General features: G+C 37.6%; 1 protein-coding gene across 2 annotated transcripts in view; it reads right to left on the bottom strand.

Moving 5' to 3' along the window:
- Nucleotides 1-16,318, bottom strand: part of zgc:172282 (leucine-rich repeat and fibronectin type III domain-containing protein 1-like protein) — a 158,878-nt gene that overhangs the window by 85,924 nt on the left and 56,636 nt on the right. For both annotated transcript variants that reach the window (XM_034865793.1, XM_034865799.1), the window contains exon 2: nt 9,003-9,112. The gene's annotated coding sequence lies outside the window, so the exon portion shown is untranslated. The remainder of the gene's footprint in view (nt 1-9,002; nt 9,113-16,318) is intronic.

Below are 16,318 nucleotides of genomic sequence, written 5' to 3'. Positions count from 1 at the left end.
TTTTGTGTTGGAGTGTGTGTGTTCTGTCTCCCTGTCCCTCTCTCTATCCTCCCTGTCAGTACAGTAGATAATTTGGCAATTGTGGTTGCTAGCATAGTGCATCAACCACAGCCTCATTTTTAATGTAATGCAAACAGCGCACACACACACACACACACACACTTACACACTGATACACACATCCCTTCTGCTCGGTCTCTTCTTCTCTGATTCCAATCATCTATCTGCTTTCTCTCATCCTTTTTGTCCAACATGGTGTCATATGACACCCTGTACATCTATCAGGGCCTCTTTCTGCCCCGCTACATTACAAACTATATATTCCTCTCATCATTCCCATGTCTAATTGGGGCCATCTCTGTTACATCCTGCTCATTTTTCTGCTCCAATAGAGGGATCCAGTAACTTCACGTCAGGTCTTCTGTCCCTCGAACGAACTAACAGCCTCAATCTCCCCCTCACCAGTGCTTTATGATATAATTGTCAACTCCGAACATCAATAATTCCATTTTTATACCTGTGTAAGGTAAAAAAGTGTTAATTGTGGTGTATAGTTAGAACCCTCTGTTTGTCTCTTCGTGTCTGCCAAATCTGTAAATTTTTATTATTTTTATTATTAGATAGATTACCATTAAAATGTGCATATTTTACTAAATAATCAATTAATCAATCAATCAATCATTGATGAAAAACATGTTATATTTATAGAACACTTTAAAACAACCAAAGTGGGCCAAAGTGCTGTACAGTGTCTTGCATTTATTCACAAGACAAAATGTGAAACTTTCCTAATTTACTATTTTCCAATAATAGGTTTCCCACACTTCTTCTCTTATTCCAATGGCTTTCATCTAAGGACAAGTAACAAAGAGGTTATCATAGCATTGAAGACTGCAGACTAGGGACAAAGACAGCAACAGTATCAACCTGACTGCACTCTGAGAGCAACCAAGGCAGTCAAGGGAATAAGACCAAGAAGCCATTTGATCATCTGCTGTTTGATATGCTGGAGCAAGCACAGCAAATGCAACCTTGAAAAATAATGAACTCTAAAGAGCTGACAGTAGCATGTGGATTATAATAAAGGCACAGAAATGGGGAAGACAGTTAATACAACCCAATGGTCTGATGTGTTGTTTTTATTTGTGTTTTTTCTTTTCAAAGTTTGAACCTCTAAAAGCAGGTTTTTTGATACTGTAGTCTTGAGGCTCACAAGCCAAGGAACCATGAAACACACAATACATGGTTTCTCTTTTGCTTCTCTACATCTATCGCTGTCACAGACACACACACACACACACACACACACACACACACACACACACACACTTTGCCTAAACAGCAAGATCTCTCCAAATACTAACGACTGTAGCTAATGGGGTTCCAACATCAAAAGCTTCCCAATCTGAAACACTACTAAATATAGTCATCCTTACTATTTTGGCCCCCTACTCTTATTCAGAGTTTTATACAGGTGTTAGCTGTGACAGATGTCTCATTTTGGAACAAGCAAAAGCAATCAGTTATGATTCAGTGATTATGGTGATAGGGGAGTAATATAGAAAAAGGGGATGAGAGAGGTAGAACTAAGGGGGGAAGTAAGTGAAGGAGAGAAGTGGTAGGATAGTACAGGCTAACAGAAACATGGGGGAATAAGAAGCTGATCACTAGCGGGGAATAAAGGAAAAGATAAGGTAAAGGAATGAGAAAGTAAGAGAACGGAGAGGAAACATTAGAGGTTGGAGAGACGTTTGTGCCACTTGGTAGTCATCACAGAATAGCTTTCTCTATTCAGGACCTCAGCGTGCAGCTGTCGCTTTAGGGAACTGATCACACACACACACACACACAGTCACAGATACAACACACACATGCACACACTATCTTTGTTTCTCTCAAACACACACACATGCACTCATGCTTTAGGCTGTGCTTTTTGTGCTGATCCCTGCCACTGGAAAGGCACACACTGAGAGCTGGTTGATAATAATATTATCCTATGGCCTTCATATGGTAATATGGTTTTATTGCTATGAAGAAATATGAATATCATGGCTTTCAGAGGCAGCTTAGGGAATTACATGGCTGTCATGGTTCTCAGCTTCAATTGAATATTTAGATTCTCTATTTATCTTGGGTCTCTGGGCGGGAAATCTATTAAGTTATTTACCTTTGCCATGATATGTGCTGGCATGTTGTATATCCACACCTAGAGAATGTACATAGGCAAAAGGCAGGACACGCCTTGAGATGCCATTGAGTGAAGGTCACAGCTCAGTGGGATAGACTGGCAGGCATGATCTGGATAAAGAAGATTGTGTGAGACAGGCTTTGGGTGATACAGCAACGTAAACACACGGTAGGAAGAGAAAAAAGCAGGTGAACTCTCTTGCTATCACACAGGACAGTTTAGTGCATGTATTATACAATAGCAATGTAGACCCTGGTTATGAAAATAAAGTTGTGTTTATTTATTCTGTCACTAAACGTCATGTTTATGCAGTCTTCTGCCGCAACCTACAGTATATAGGTGGGTCTAACCCCTTTACCTCCTGTTCCCTTAGCCAGTCTTTGTATTCCAATGATCTGACAGTAATCTGTCCATTATCCGCCATTCTTGAACTCTAGTTGTCACAACCACTGTCCAGGGTGCTGAATCTCAGGCTGCAATGGCCATTCCCCAACATTTGTGCCAATGGACAAAATCATCCTGGTGGGGACTGATGGACATTAGTTTACTTTGATTGATCTTCCTAAAGATTTGGCTCACCTGCCAAGCCAACTGCAAACTTCCTTTGCTCATGTCCGTACGGCCTCATTACGAGACTAATTTTTGTTATTTATTAAGTTCAGTGCATTTTTCATTACCGTGTTTATCTGCCTACGCCGGGAGTTTGGATTTTTTTGATTTTGATTTTTTATCTATATTGACCTGAACAAAGAGGAAATATGTTTTTTGAAGTCAAAACCAATATGTATATTTGCTGATCATACAGAAGACGGATGAAGTTGTTTCGGGGGGAAAGGTCCCGAAATTGCACATATCTATTCTTCAAGATGTACATTTGAAATGGTATATGAAAGAATTCTTTTCTTCCCTGGACAAGCTCAGTTTTCTTCACTGTTACCTAACAATGACAGTATTTTTAGCTGTCAAATTAGAACTGTCACGTCTGCCTTTTCCATGAATCCTTCCTTACATTTTTTAATTATGATTTCTTTTTTCTCCATTAAGAGCCTGTTCCAACCCTGTAAATTTAGGATTTGATGACTCTTTTTTTTTAATCCCACTTTTTACCGTTATTGGAAATTTGCATGTGGCAACTACACTATGGTCAAGGCTAGGAAAAGATTAAATTATGTTTACGGCAGCATGAATGATAGAATTTCTAGGTTCTATGTTCTGGGTACAAATCCAGGTCGTTCCGGGCCTTTCTGTGTGGAGTTTGCATGTTCTCCCTGTGTTTGCGTGGGTTTCCTCCAGCTGCTCCGGTTTACTCCCACCATATAAACATGCATACTAGTACTACAGTTGAAAATTAGCCGACACTATTAGCTAACACTGGCACATTTACAGAAATGTTGATTAATGTGCATTGTCCTAATCAAAATAAAGAAATCTTATTGCAACAAAAAATAAAATAGACATGATTTATGACAGTTGGGTTTGTAATTGTAACTGTGCTTTGAAATAGTGACAGTTGTTCTTATAAACTCCTAATATCAAAGCACTTTATATTGTTACATTGCTAATGATGAACACGCAACCAGCATGTCTGCCTGATGCCCTAATGACACTGGAGCCCAATATTTTTTATAAGAAGTGATAAACACATATTTACGGTATACACAAATAGTCTAACAGGAGATGAAAATGGTTTGACAGCTCTGTTCTGAGCTATTTTTCTTATGCTGTCAAAATGAAAATTTGGTGCTTTTGATTTTCAGTCCAACAGCATTGTGTTGACGGAAATTGATACACCTTTTTTAGTATAATAGCCAGTCATTTTTCATTTGTATATAGCATAGATATGCATACCCACAGTTCCAAATGCCTTTCTGCATGCATTCCCACAAACCTACTCGTGAATACATTTCCAAACAGATCATTGACATTCAACCATTGAAGAATTGCTTGAGACAGCACAGAGAATATGCATTGAGACACACCACTCAGTTTGCTGTGTTTACTGTGCTTTGTGATTTGCAGATTAAAATAACTCCAGTTGCCTAGTCCTAGAACACAAATGTAGATAAGTAAAATGGGTTTGGAGCGTTGTGAATAACAAGGTGAGATAAGCAACGTCCTTGAAATGGCAAAAACAATACCTAGAGATGCACATCTTTCCGCACAAATAAATGATTCACTGAAAAACATGGTATTTAATTATGGTGGGGAAAACAACATAATTAAATCGTGATTATGCTGTGTAAAATCAGTTTTACAAGGATTTTCATAGAGTGCTCATTAATCTTCACTTATTCTGACATTTACATCGGTTCAAAATTGCTTTTAAATCAATAATAATAATAATATATGGCACCCCTAAATGCATCATAATATGACTTTATCTATGCTGAAAGACATGACTTTTGTATATTTTGTTCTCAAAGTAACAGTGTAACAATGATGAATTAGCAATATCATCCGTTGATGCATTGCAGTGTGTTCAAAGCTGGACAATTCTCCTCATTTTGGGTTATGGCTAACAGTGGAAGGGGGGGGGGGGGGTAATTAACAGCAACCCTGTTGAAATTTTGAAACCCAGACAGGTGCTGTCATGTCTGTAGAAAACCTAATAACTAACTTCAATAGGCACTTAATGCTATTGGGAGTTATATTTTCCCCACTTTGATGAAAACATACTTAGCCATGGCCCCACAAACATGCCATATCTGAAACAAGGCACATATTAAACTTCTTGCAGTCTAGTTTTTTAGGATGTATACGGATACAACTTCATCAGTTCTCCTGATTGGTGCAATGTTCTTAAGATTTGACCTGTGTGAGTAATGTGACGTCACACAGTGATGGTGTAAGAGTCACATGAATAGACAACATTGTAAGACCAGCTGCATACTCCAAACAAAATTGAATCTGGCATGTTTTCACAAACAAAATTACAGTTTTGTAAATGGAAAGAGGCATCACATTTGGGATTTTACCAAAATGCACCGGCTGACTAGGCAGACTTGCAGAAAAATATCAAATGCCTTGTTCGCTGCTTCTCAATGCACCGCCGCCTACATCTAGTCAAAAAGCCCCAAACTCTAAGTATACTTCTTGTGTTTGAAGACTGTGAAGTTCCATTCTCCTCTCACAACTGACAGACTTTTCCAACTTTAGAGGACATTACAGTGAATGAACAGACCTAAGCTGAAATCGGTTCAGTTGCAATGTTGATGTATAGGACTATGCATAGTAAATCGCTCCTCTTATGTTTGGGTGTATGGACAGGTTGGCAGGTTTAAAAAATATATCCCATTTGTTGAAAATCTATATCATCTTGACATATTTAAGTTGACCATGCTATTCGACCAATTACCTGGATGACAGAATTTTCACAGAAATACAGTGTCTATTCATTGTGATCAAAAGTTCCAAAATCCAACTGACTGCACCCCCACTTTGTTAATGAGAGGCACATGTGCACTATCCCATATTAGTTAGCAATGACTCCAAACAAGTGGATTTGCATTGTTTCTCACAGGCAATATGTCAACATAGTATATTCATTGAGACATTGATCCTTGATTTAAGAAAATAAAGTGCATTAAACATAGCATCCTTCTGTGTTTATGTACTGTATGTATGAGTATGTATGTGTATGCATGTATCTCTGCATGTAGGAAGAAAAGATGTTTCGGTCCAACACACAAGCAAAATGAGAAACCACAAACAAATAGTGAATAGTGTACATTTACCAATGACCAAACGTAGACTGCACTTAAAATCACAGAAAACACACGGACACACACACAAATAACTGTAACCTATTCCAGTCTTTCTAGGCTTTGCAAACTTGTGCATCTTTAGATCTAGATATGTAAACTTCAAATATCCGATTCTCTCACATCCATCCCCTTCAATTTCCAAGATAACTAATCTTAGATAAACTAAAGCTTCTCAGATAGCACGCTGCACACTTTATTTAATTCAGATGTGTAATTTATAAAGATTTTTCAAGGGGATAACAATATATAAATTAACTTGTTATTGTGACAGATACCAGATAGTTCAAAGGAGAAATCTTGGATAATCTTAGAAATTATTAGGCAGATAAGAAGTCCGTTTGACTCAATATCTCGTTGTAAACTCTTGACAAAGTTAACTTGAATTTCAGAAAGGCCTCATCTGAAGTTGAATTCCACAGTGTTAGATGAGTTGCTATTTTGGTTTCCCCGCTGTGTTAAAACAAACATCATAAAATATAAAATATCATGGATTGTTTTGCCATTTAGTTCACTCTAATAAATTGCTCATGTCAAATGTTTCGCCTGGGTGCTGGCAGAAAATAAAACAAGAAAGGGAAGGCTGCAAGCAAGAGGAAAACAGGATAGCGGTACAAATTGTTCTGAAACCACTTGTAAAATGGTGTTTACGTCAGTTAATACGCAAGGTTGGCTGGAGAAAGTCTGGCTGGAATTACACATAATTGGACCTCCTCGGACTGCTGTTGTTCAGTTATGTCATTTTTTGTACAGTGTGACAGATTAACATTAGCATTGGAAGAAACTTTAACTTTGATATATATATACTGTGGGTCCTTGCTTGCTTTCATGTTAAACAGTTAATACAGTTATGACCCAAAGGATCACTCTGAGAGTGATGCATTCGATATAAAAGTATATTAACAAGAAAATGGTTGACTCTTCTAGTGAATAAACGGCTGTTATTCATGGTACAGAAGTATAGCTAGTTGACTGTGTAAAACTGGGGAAAATGTACAGGACCACTTTGTTAAAGTATAAGGTCAATAAGGAATAGTCTTGGAATAACATTTCTTGTATTATGAGTACTTTTAAACTGCTGGCAGCAGTTGTGTTTAACTTTATTTGCATAACTATGACACCTTAATAACCACATACAGCAGATGTGTGTTTTGGTGACCAAGTTGCTAAGAAATAAGGACTTCAACGAATGCAAAAGCAGTCCACATAGCCATTAAAAAGGTGGATATCAAACAATAAAAAAATAGAATTGCTCACCAATACTGCCAGAAAATGTTTGGAAAAGTGTTACAGCTTTAACTGATTTCCTAACTTGTCTTTGTGACTGCTTTTTGGGTAGCTGCCAGTAGTCCCAAATTGATGACACTACCTATAGAAAGAAATCCCAACAAAAAAGGTCCTAACTTTCAGTGCTCCTGAAATAAATCAAAAGCAGTAGAAGCTAAAGTGGTAACAGATCATCTGGGGTTGAAGTTTTCTGTGTTTTGTAATATCAATATATCCTACTGTGTTTATCTGAATGAAAGTAAAGTTGGAGGAGACGATGTCCACTCGAATTACATGTTGAGGAATAAATGTACAATGGATCATTGCAGGCCTGCATTTTCTCTTTAAAACTCTTACCACTGATTGATAGCTCATGCTGGTGTCAGTAGATGGAGTATTTTGTTGTTTTGGAACTTTGTTCCCACTGGTCTACGGGGTTAAGCTGTGCTGTGCTCTGATGGGCTCACTGACAAAATATCCTCTGTCTACAATCTGTCAAACCCAGCTGGTTTATAAAGGTTTAAATATGTCCTGACCTGGTCAAACAATTCTGACTTCAAATTGCTTTAATTTACTCATAAACAGCTAATAACAGACGACAGCTGAGGAACCAAATGTCAGACTTTAAAAATCACATAATACAGTACATAGAGGTGTCTAGATACGACAGCAGAATACAATGTCCCCAATGACAAATCCTATGGATCAAACTAAATGACTGGTAAGATTCGAAGATTTTCGAAGTGCATGTTTGCTTCCTTAAATCTAGCAAACAGAAGAAACACTTAATAGAGTGCTAGTGCTCTAGGTAGTACTGAGGTCTCACTTCTACAGCAAGTCTGAATGACCTCCCACAAGATTACATAACATTTTAGACAACAGTGCAAGTGTGATAATTGATGATTTGTGAGAGATGTACAATAGTGATTTACATCCATCCGTATATCCATTATCAATTGCACAATTTCTGATCTGCGTAGCTGCCTGCCTGCAAACCTGTCAGGCCTCTGACAGCCCTGCTAATATGTCTGTAATAGAGGCAGAGCATGTTGGACCACATTACTGCTCTCTTCTAAAATACACACAGAGCCACAGAGAGATTCACACAGAGGGAAAACATTTAAATTCATATTTGCATTCAAGCATGTGAATAAGTACACTCAACCTCATAACATTATGGCAAATTAGGTAGGTGGGCACATGCATACATTGTTATCCACTCACTCCCACACATACACAGATGTATAAGTATGTGGAATTCTTTAATTCTTAAATTGCTTAAATGTAATACCACGTATGTATAAACACATGCACTACTAAATTCCACATAAGGAAAGGAAATTGCATATATATATATGTGTGTGTGTGTATATATATATATATACGTGTATATATATACATGTGTGTGTATATATATATATATATATACATGTGTGTATATATATATATATATATACATGTGTGTGTATATATATATATGTATGCACAGTACCTGTATATATGTATATATAGTTGTAGTTAGTGTGAGGAAATATATTATATGCATATTTTACTTATATAATTCAAAACATTTTGTAATATTCTGTACTACCTAACATTCCAAATGGGTTAATTAAAATTGTATTCAACTGAATTGGCAATAAATATATTGGATGTCATTTAAAAGAAACAATATCCTTGTCCAATTTTCCAGCAGAGTCAATTTTGCATTGCTAAATTTTCACAATTTAAAATCCATAAATCCGTTTACTTTAAACAGTTAAAGTTTCTGAGTCCTGGCTTACCTCTATGTGGTGTGCTGTGATTTATTACAACTCAGCATGAAGATGCATTTTGGCGACTGGTAGATGGACTGGAAAGAGAAAAGATGGCCCAGGGAGATGAGTCTAAAGACCTGAAAAAAGAGAACAGAGAAACAGACAAGGGTTAGTGCAAGATTGTACAGTATATACCCTTGACTATATTGACTATATAAAACCTGGATATCTAATCATTGTAACGCACTACACTCCATCCCTGTCCTCAAAGACAGACCACTGCGATTCATTTAAACATATTCAACTTTTCCCAACACATAGCACTGTGGCCGAGCAAGTTAAACAGAAGTGTGAATTAATAGAAAGCTGCCAACAGTTCCAGTGGTGGTATTACTAACAGTCTCCATCCATGCTGGTGGCTCTGTTAGGCTACTTTGGTGCATCTGTGTTTTGAACTAAATGCTAACATCAGCTTGCTGACTTGCTCACAATGAATCTTAATATGCTAGTATTTAGCAGGTATGTTTACATTGTTAACCATATTACTTTAGTGTGTTACCATTTGCTATATTTTGACCTGATGTTGGTGAAAATAATTCCGTGGATTACCAAGTGATTACATTTTATCCTGACAGGGACATGAATTTGAGTACAACATGCCATGGCAATCCATCGTATAGTTTAGCCTGTCACTTAACTGCAAACATTTAGTGAGTCGAGACTAAATATGTTCGTCTGTGACCTTTTTTCTCGTGAAAAAGACGAGATGATGACAAGACTGCACCAATGTCCAAAAACGCTGACCAAAACTAAATTAACATGCATTATTGTTGACAAAAAGACGTGACTAAAATGTTTTGCATGAAATAAAATAAGACAAAATCTCTCTTCATTATTCGTCTACAGTCGTCTTTACTTTTGAATCATGAGATAGAACCAGTGCAGTGCACGTTTGGAGCGTGTGCCAATTGCTTGGTTCCCAGTATTTTTCCCTCACTTAGCGCGGTTCAATCAGGCGCGGCTCAGTTGTGGCTCATCTAGAGATTCGGCGTGTCCCCTTTTTTTATCTAACCGTAACACATCCAGTTAGCGATGTGGCCTGGGCAGGGGAGGGAGGAAGCCCGGTTCAGCCTACTGCAGAAGCCGCTACAGCGCGTAGCAATGTGCCACGGCTCCGGGCAAGGAAAGGAGTTCTTGCGAAGCTGCTCTTAAAAAGCTTGCAGAGCGGCTGGAGAAAGGTATGCAACTGCTGGCAACAAAATAAAACTAAACTAAACTAAAACTTTTGACTAAAATTTGACTAAAATACCTGAGTTCTCTTTAAACTAAAACTAGACTGAAATGACAAAACTTTTAGTTGACTAAAACTAAACAACAAACATATTTGGATGACTAAATTTAACAAGATCCTTAAGAAACTAACAAGATCCTTTGGCATAAAACTAAATTAAAAATAGGTGACAGAATTAACACTAGTGTGATGCTCAATGTCTAAACCTCTCTTCTTATGTGGGAATAGCCCACGTTTAACCCTCACACAATCCTGCTCCACGCAGCATCTAAACCCAATATGATATCTCTTTTTAGTTATCTTAATGAAATCTAAACGAAAAGCTCTCTAAAATAAGATCTCAGGACTGTAGTTAAGTTCATGGAAGTCAGGAAATAATATTTGATACCGAGTATGAAAATACTTCTGGCACCTCAAAATGTGGGCGCTGATGCAAAAGTTATGTCAGTTTATTAACCATTCCCAACATGGATCAAAGTGCCATGAAATATCTACTGACAGTCTGTTCTTTGGTGTTTTAGTAAAGAGCACACACACCAAAAAGGATGCAGACACTTCAGTCAATTTAGCTTTTTTCAGTTTTATGTGTTTTTTTTGCCAACTGAGCTAACAAGCAGCCTGTTATTAGCAAATCCTTATTTACAGCACAGGCCCAAATCACCAAGACATGAAACAGCGATGTGACCCAATATTGGGACGGCTGATCGTTTCGTAGACGCTCAGCTTGGCATCCTCCACATAGGTCAATGTACGCAGATAGCCAAAATACGTTAATCACAATAACAAAGATGATACTACATCATTTTCGGTACGGTGGCTGAGACGGTTCGACACAATGCAAAAACACAAAAGCTACAACACAAACGAAAAAACCTACAACAAAAAATATAAGCGACAACGGAAGTGAGTGTGTTATTGACAAATGGAGTTTGGGAAGTAAATGAAACATGGTTCCTAGCTAATTATGATTACTGTCGCTACGTGATTGTGACAAAAAGGTTTTGTTGTTCTATATCTTTTTTCTTTTCTTTTCATGTGTATGTACTCTGCCATTTAGGCTATGAAGTTACAGCTATCACGTTATCAAAATGGCGCCCAGCGTGTTTCACGCGTGAGAAGTATGTTTAATGTCTATAGTTTGTCACGTTGTCACAAAAATATCATATCCCACTGTTACGTGCTTGTATCTTACTAACCGTATCTATTTGGTTATTGAGCAACTCCCAGCTGCAAATTCCCTCCATACGCTTGGTGTGGATAGTGCGATGTGCGGTTGTGGTTACTGTTCCGATTAACAGATGTTTAAAGTCAATGCTAATTGTGTTACTTTAAATATGCTGCCTGGGCACCCAGATAACTCAGTTGGTAGAGCGGGTGCCCATATATAGAGGTTTACTCCTCGACGCAGCCGGCCCAGGTTCGAAACCAGCCTGCGGCCCTTTGCTGCATGTCACTCCCCCTCTCTCTCCCCTTTCACATCTTCAGCTGTTAAAGGCCTAAAATGCCCAAAAAATAATCTTAAAAAAAAAATAAAAAAAATATGCTGCCTATTACAGTGTTGGAGGCGTAATATGTTACATACACACATACATGGTCTATGTTCATGGTCATACACGGTTGGTCTGAAAGAAATAAACCCAGATTTTTAACAGTGGCTTTGTGTTTACTACTGGAAAATAAAATGAGTAAATAAATATAATTCAGACTGTGGATTAAGTATTTACATTGTATTTAGAGCCCTGTAAAAGGTTTTGTTCATAGACTGTATATTACCATTTGTACAGTCTATGCTATGTTTCGTTGCATTTGTCTTACTCTACATCTAGGCACACACACACACACACAAACACGCTCCAAACACTTTCCTTTGTAGCCTAAATGGCAGAGTATACAAACATATGAAAATACAAAGATATTGAACAACAATGCTTATTTTTCACAATCACATAGCAACAATAATCATAATTAGCAAGGAACCATGTTTCACTTAATTCTCAAACATACAAGAACTTTCCTCCTGCACTCACTTCCGTTGTCACTCACTTCCGTTGTGGCTTTTGTATTTGTGTTTAAGCGTTTGTGTTGTGGCTTTTGAATTTGTATTGTATTTTTACATGCTTGTTCAGTTTTCCAGTCGTCAGTGCTGTAGTTGTACTGACACACACAGGCTCATTTTGACATTAAAAAATTCAATTATCTTCACAAGAGGCATCCCCACTTTGCCTTAAAAAAACAGATAAAAAACACACACACACATAATTTCCCATAATGTATCCCTTCAATTTATGAAAGCTTGAAGCCTATTATCAAAACAGTAATGCAGAAGAGGATACTCTGTGGTATCATATAATAATGCTGCAGCTATGTTTAAGTCCCTTGTGGCAGGTGTTGCTGGCTTCAATAAGATACTTAAAATTAAAGCAAATGTCTGCAAAGAGGCTTTTATGAACCACTACTGTCCTATCTAAAAATGGCATGTGCTGATTTTTATTAGGCAAAAAAGAAAAATCCCATCTATATCTTAGTAATCTATTACATAAACCTTAAATGCAAATAGTGCAAATGCAATAACACATTTGAATTTGTAAATGCAAATCCAAATGTGTTATCTTATACAGTATTTAGACTTTTTAAACTTGAACTACTTAATTATCTCCTTAACTTAATTAATTGCGGGAACATTTTGTGCCCAGTGAATTGTTAAATTATGCTCTTCAGTTATTTGCCTCCTTCATTCTCTTTTGATCAGGAGCACATCATTTCTCTTCACATTACAACACAAGATCACAACGCTATATGAAATCCACATTGTTCATTTAGATTCTATGACCTATCAAATTAGAGTTAATTTTTCAGAGCATTGCTTAGCAACATGTGTGCAAAAGCAGACTAAGCTTGCCAACTAACAGTAATCAAAGAAGGATGAAACAAGACCCAATGTGGCATCAAAACTGTAAAAGAAATAGTGTGGAGTAGATCAGAACTTGAAAACTTGACCGAATCTGACCTGATGATGCAACACTGACTACTTTCTAAAGATGACCTTTTCTCCCAAGAGTTAAGATAATTACCAGTGAATCTTGTTATTTAAAAAATGTGGAGCTATCCGACTCAGTGCAATGTAAGATTGGTTATACTTATAAATGCTGATGCCTCCCAAAAAACAATACAACAAAATGTAAAACATTAATAACTGACATCATGGCGTGTATTTTTTGTTCATCTTAGTTAACATGAAACGTTTCAAAAATTGTGTTAAGTTATGGATTGAATTCAGTTTTAGCAGTCATTAACATAATTTCATTTGTATTAAATTGCAAAACCTTTGCTGAAACAAAAGCCCAATTACATGAAACTTCCTCAAAAAATAGTCTTTTACATTTATATCAAGCCTCCAATTACCACCTAAGGTCTTGAACTTATCTTTTTAAAACACTGCTTTATTGCCCCGTGTGAGCCATTACACTCCTCGTCTGTATTGTATGATCTTGAAAATCGTTGGTATTCTGCTCAGTTTTCCTCTATATTTAGCATCTGTTCTCTCCACTCAGCTATTTTAGATTGTGAAAAGATCTCGTCGGTGAACGTAGTGCGTGCGTATCTATGCATGGGCATGAATACAAAATAGAGGGGGAAATAGTGTGTGTCCTTATGTGTGAGTGTGAGTATATAGCAGAAAGAAAGGGGTCCGTGAGGTGTGTGTGTGTGTGTGTGTGTGTGTGTGTGTGTGTGTGTGTGTCTGTGTGCGTGTGCTTGTGATGGCTTTTTACTGACAACCTCCCTGATACTCGAGCTTTGAACATTAAAGTAAAAGAAGTGATGAATGTGAAAAAGGCAGTTAAAGGTCTAAATGATTAAAATAAACAAGACAGACACAATCCCAGTTAAACACACCCTACTCCACCCAAAAAACACATGATATTAAGTTTGCATTTTCAACCTGTTGTACACTTCTTTTTATTCTTTGAAGAAGAAGAGGGCATGGATTTCCTCCTGGATTTCCAGTTTGTGTATGCTTTGTGGTGCAGGTGGACACAGTTTTTTGTTGTTGCCGTTTGTAGACCCTGGGCTGTCGAAGGGGCTGCGTTTTTTTACAGTATGTTCAGGAGACAGGCAGCTAGCAGATAGTGAGGAGATGTTTTTTTACAGTATGTTCAGGAGACAGTCAGCTAGCAGATAGTGAGGAGATGTTTTTTACAGTGTGTTCTGGGGACAGACAGCTAGCAGATAGTGAGGAGATGTTTTTTACAGTGTGTTCTGGGGACAGACAGCTAGCAGATAGTGAGGAGATGTTTTTTACAGTGTGTTCTGGGGACAGACAGCTAGCAGATAGTGAGGAGATGTTTTTTACAGTGTGTTCTGGGGACAGACAGCTAGCAGATAGTGAGGAGATGTTTTTACAGTGTGTTCTGGGGACAGACAGCTAGCAGATAGTGTGGAGATGTTTTTTACAGTGTGTTCTGGGGACAGACAGCTTGCAGATAGTGAGATGTTTGCTGTATGTGACAACAAATGTTGTAGCCTAAAACACGCGTGACATTGCTTAGCGCACCTGTTAAGTGACAAATTAATTAAAGTAGCTCAGTCATGAGTAACCAGCATTAATAAAGGAAACATCAGTCCAATATATGCCCAAACTATTTCCAGTTGTAGATCTATAAGTATTATTTAAAATTGAATAGGTCAGCATGAAAATGAGAGGCACTTTTTGTGGTTACATAACTTTTAGTAAGACCTTTACAAGCCTCCAACCTACAATGTATTTTCAGTAAGAGATATTTAAAGATTTTTTAATGGCCTTCGAGCGCACTGCTCTCACTTCATCTCATCCCTTCTTCTCTGTTCCTCTTTTCTTACAATACCTCATGACACACTGAATCTAGCTCTTCTTAACCTTTCTTTGTGTACATGCAGTCCTCTTTCTGTCATCCATTTCACTCCCTTTTTAATCCACCACACTACTGCTGCCCTCCCCGTGCCTTCCTCACTTCTTTAGATGCAGTATAATTATTTGGTCATCATTATCAGAATCATTCTGTTTCCTCATTATAAACCCATCTGCTCTGCTTTGCTTTGCAATCCAACCAACATGACATAGTCACACAGAACTACGGATACTGAAGCACACACACAGTTATCACTCTTTCTCTCTCTCTCCCTGTGCCCCCTTGCTGCCTGCTTACTGAAGCCACTTGAGTGACTGAATACATCAATGTAACTGGTGTGAGGTAATAATATTGAGAGTGAGGTGAAAGATGTTGAACTAATTTCCTGAGATCTTTTGCGGAATGAATGGTCTTGATGTTACAGAGGTAAAAATACTTATTTTTTCAATTATATCTTGACTGCATTTACTGATAGTGGTGTTATACCCATTAGTATTCAGTTTAAATTATTTTATTAATACATTGGAGAAACAAGATGGGATGGCGGCGTGTTTAGTTGGACAATGCACGTTGATTTGAATCCTTGGACACAATCAGGATATTGGAGATTCTTTATAAGGTATAATAACCCCTTGAGATGTGACATCTCGTTTTCGAGGGGGTCCTTAAATAAAAAAATACAGTAAACTCTGACAACAACAATGATCAAACCAAACCATTTCCCCCAAAATGTGTGTCTTGTAAGTTTTTGTAGCAATTTTTGGGGTTGGTACCATTTGTTACACCGATTTTACCTTTTTTTAACGGATGAGCATTCTTTGAATTTGGCCTGGGGGCTGCTCCGTAGTTTGGAAAATCAGGAGGCAATGCAGCACTTTCGTGTGGATTGCTGGCAAAAACAAAGCTCCTTGATGGAAATGGATAAAGAACAGTGTCTTTTTAATGGGAAGTTCAGTTTCAAAGTTCAACAGGACTACAGTCCTTTGCATGTACTGTCTATGTGAACCGGAGTACGTATTGAATTTTCTATTCAGATAGAATTGCGGGATGACACTTTTCTGTGATTGGATAGTGAGCACTTCTGTTCTGGAAACTACTCCAAAACCCCCTTTATTGTCAATATACTGTACCTAGGAAAGTTAATCATCCTCTGAAGAAAACCTGTC

The sequence above is a fragment of the Etheostoma cragini genome, chromosome 3, assembly GCF_013103735.1.
Source record: "Etheostoma cragini isolate CJK2018 chromosome 3, CSU_Ecrag_1.0, whole genome shotgun sequence".
Taxonomy (NCBI): domain Eukaryota; kingdom Metazoa; phylum Chordata; class Actinopteri; order Perciformes; family Percidae; genus Etheostoma; species Etheostoma cragini.
Note: the sequence above shows the minus strand (reverse complement) of the source record. Positions and strands in the feature narration are given on the sequence as shown.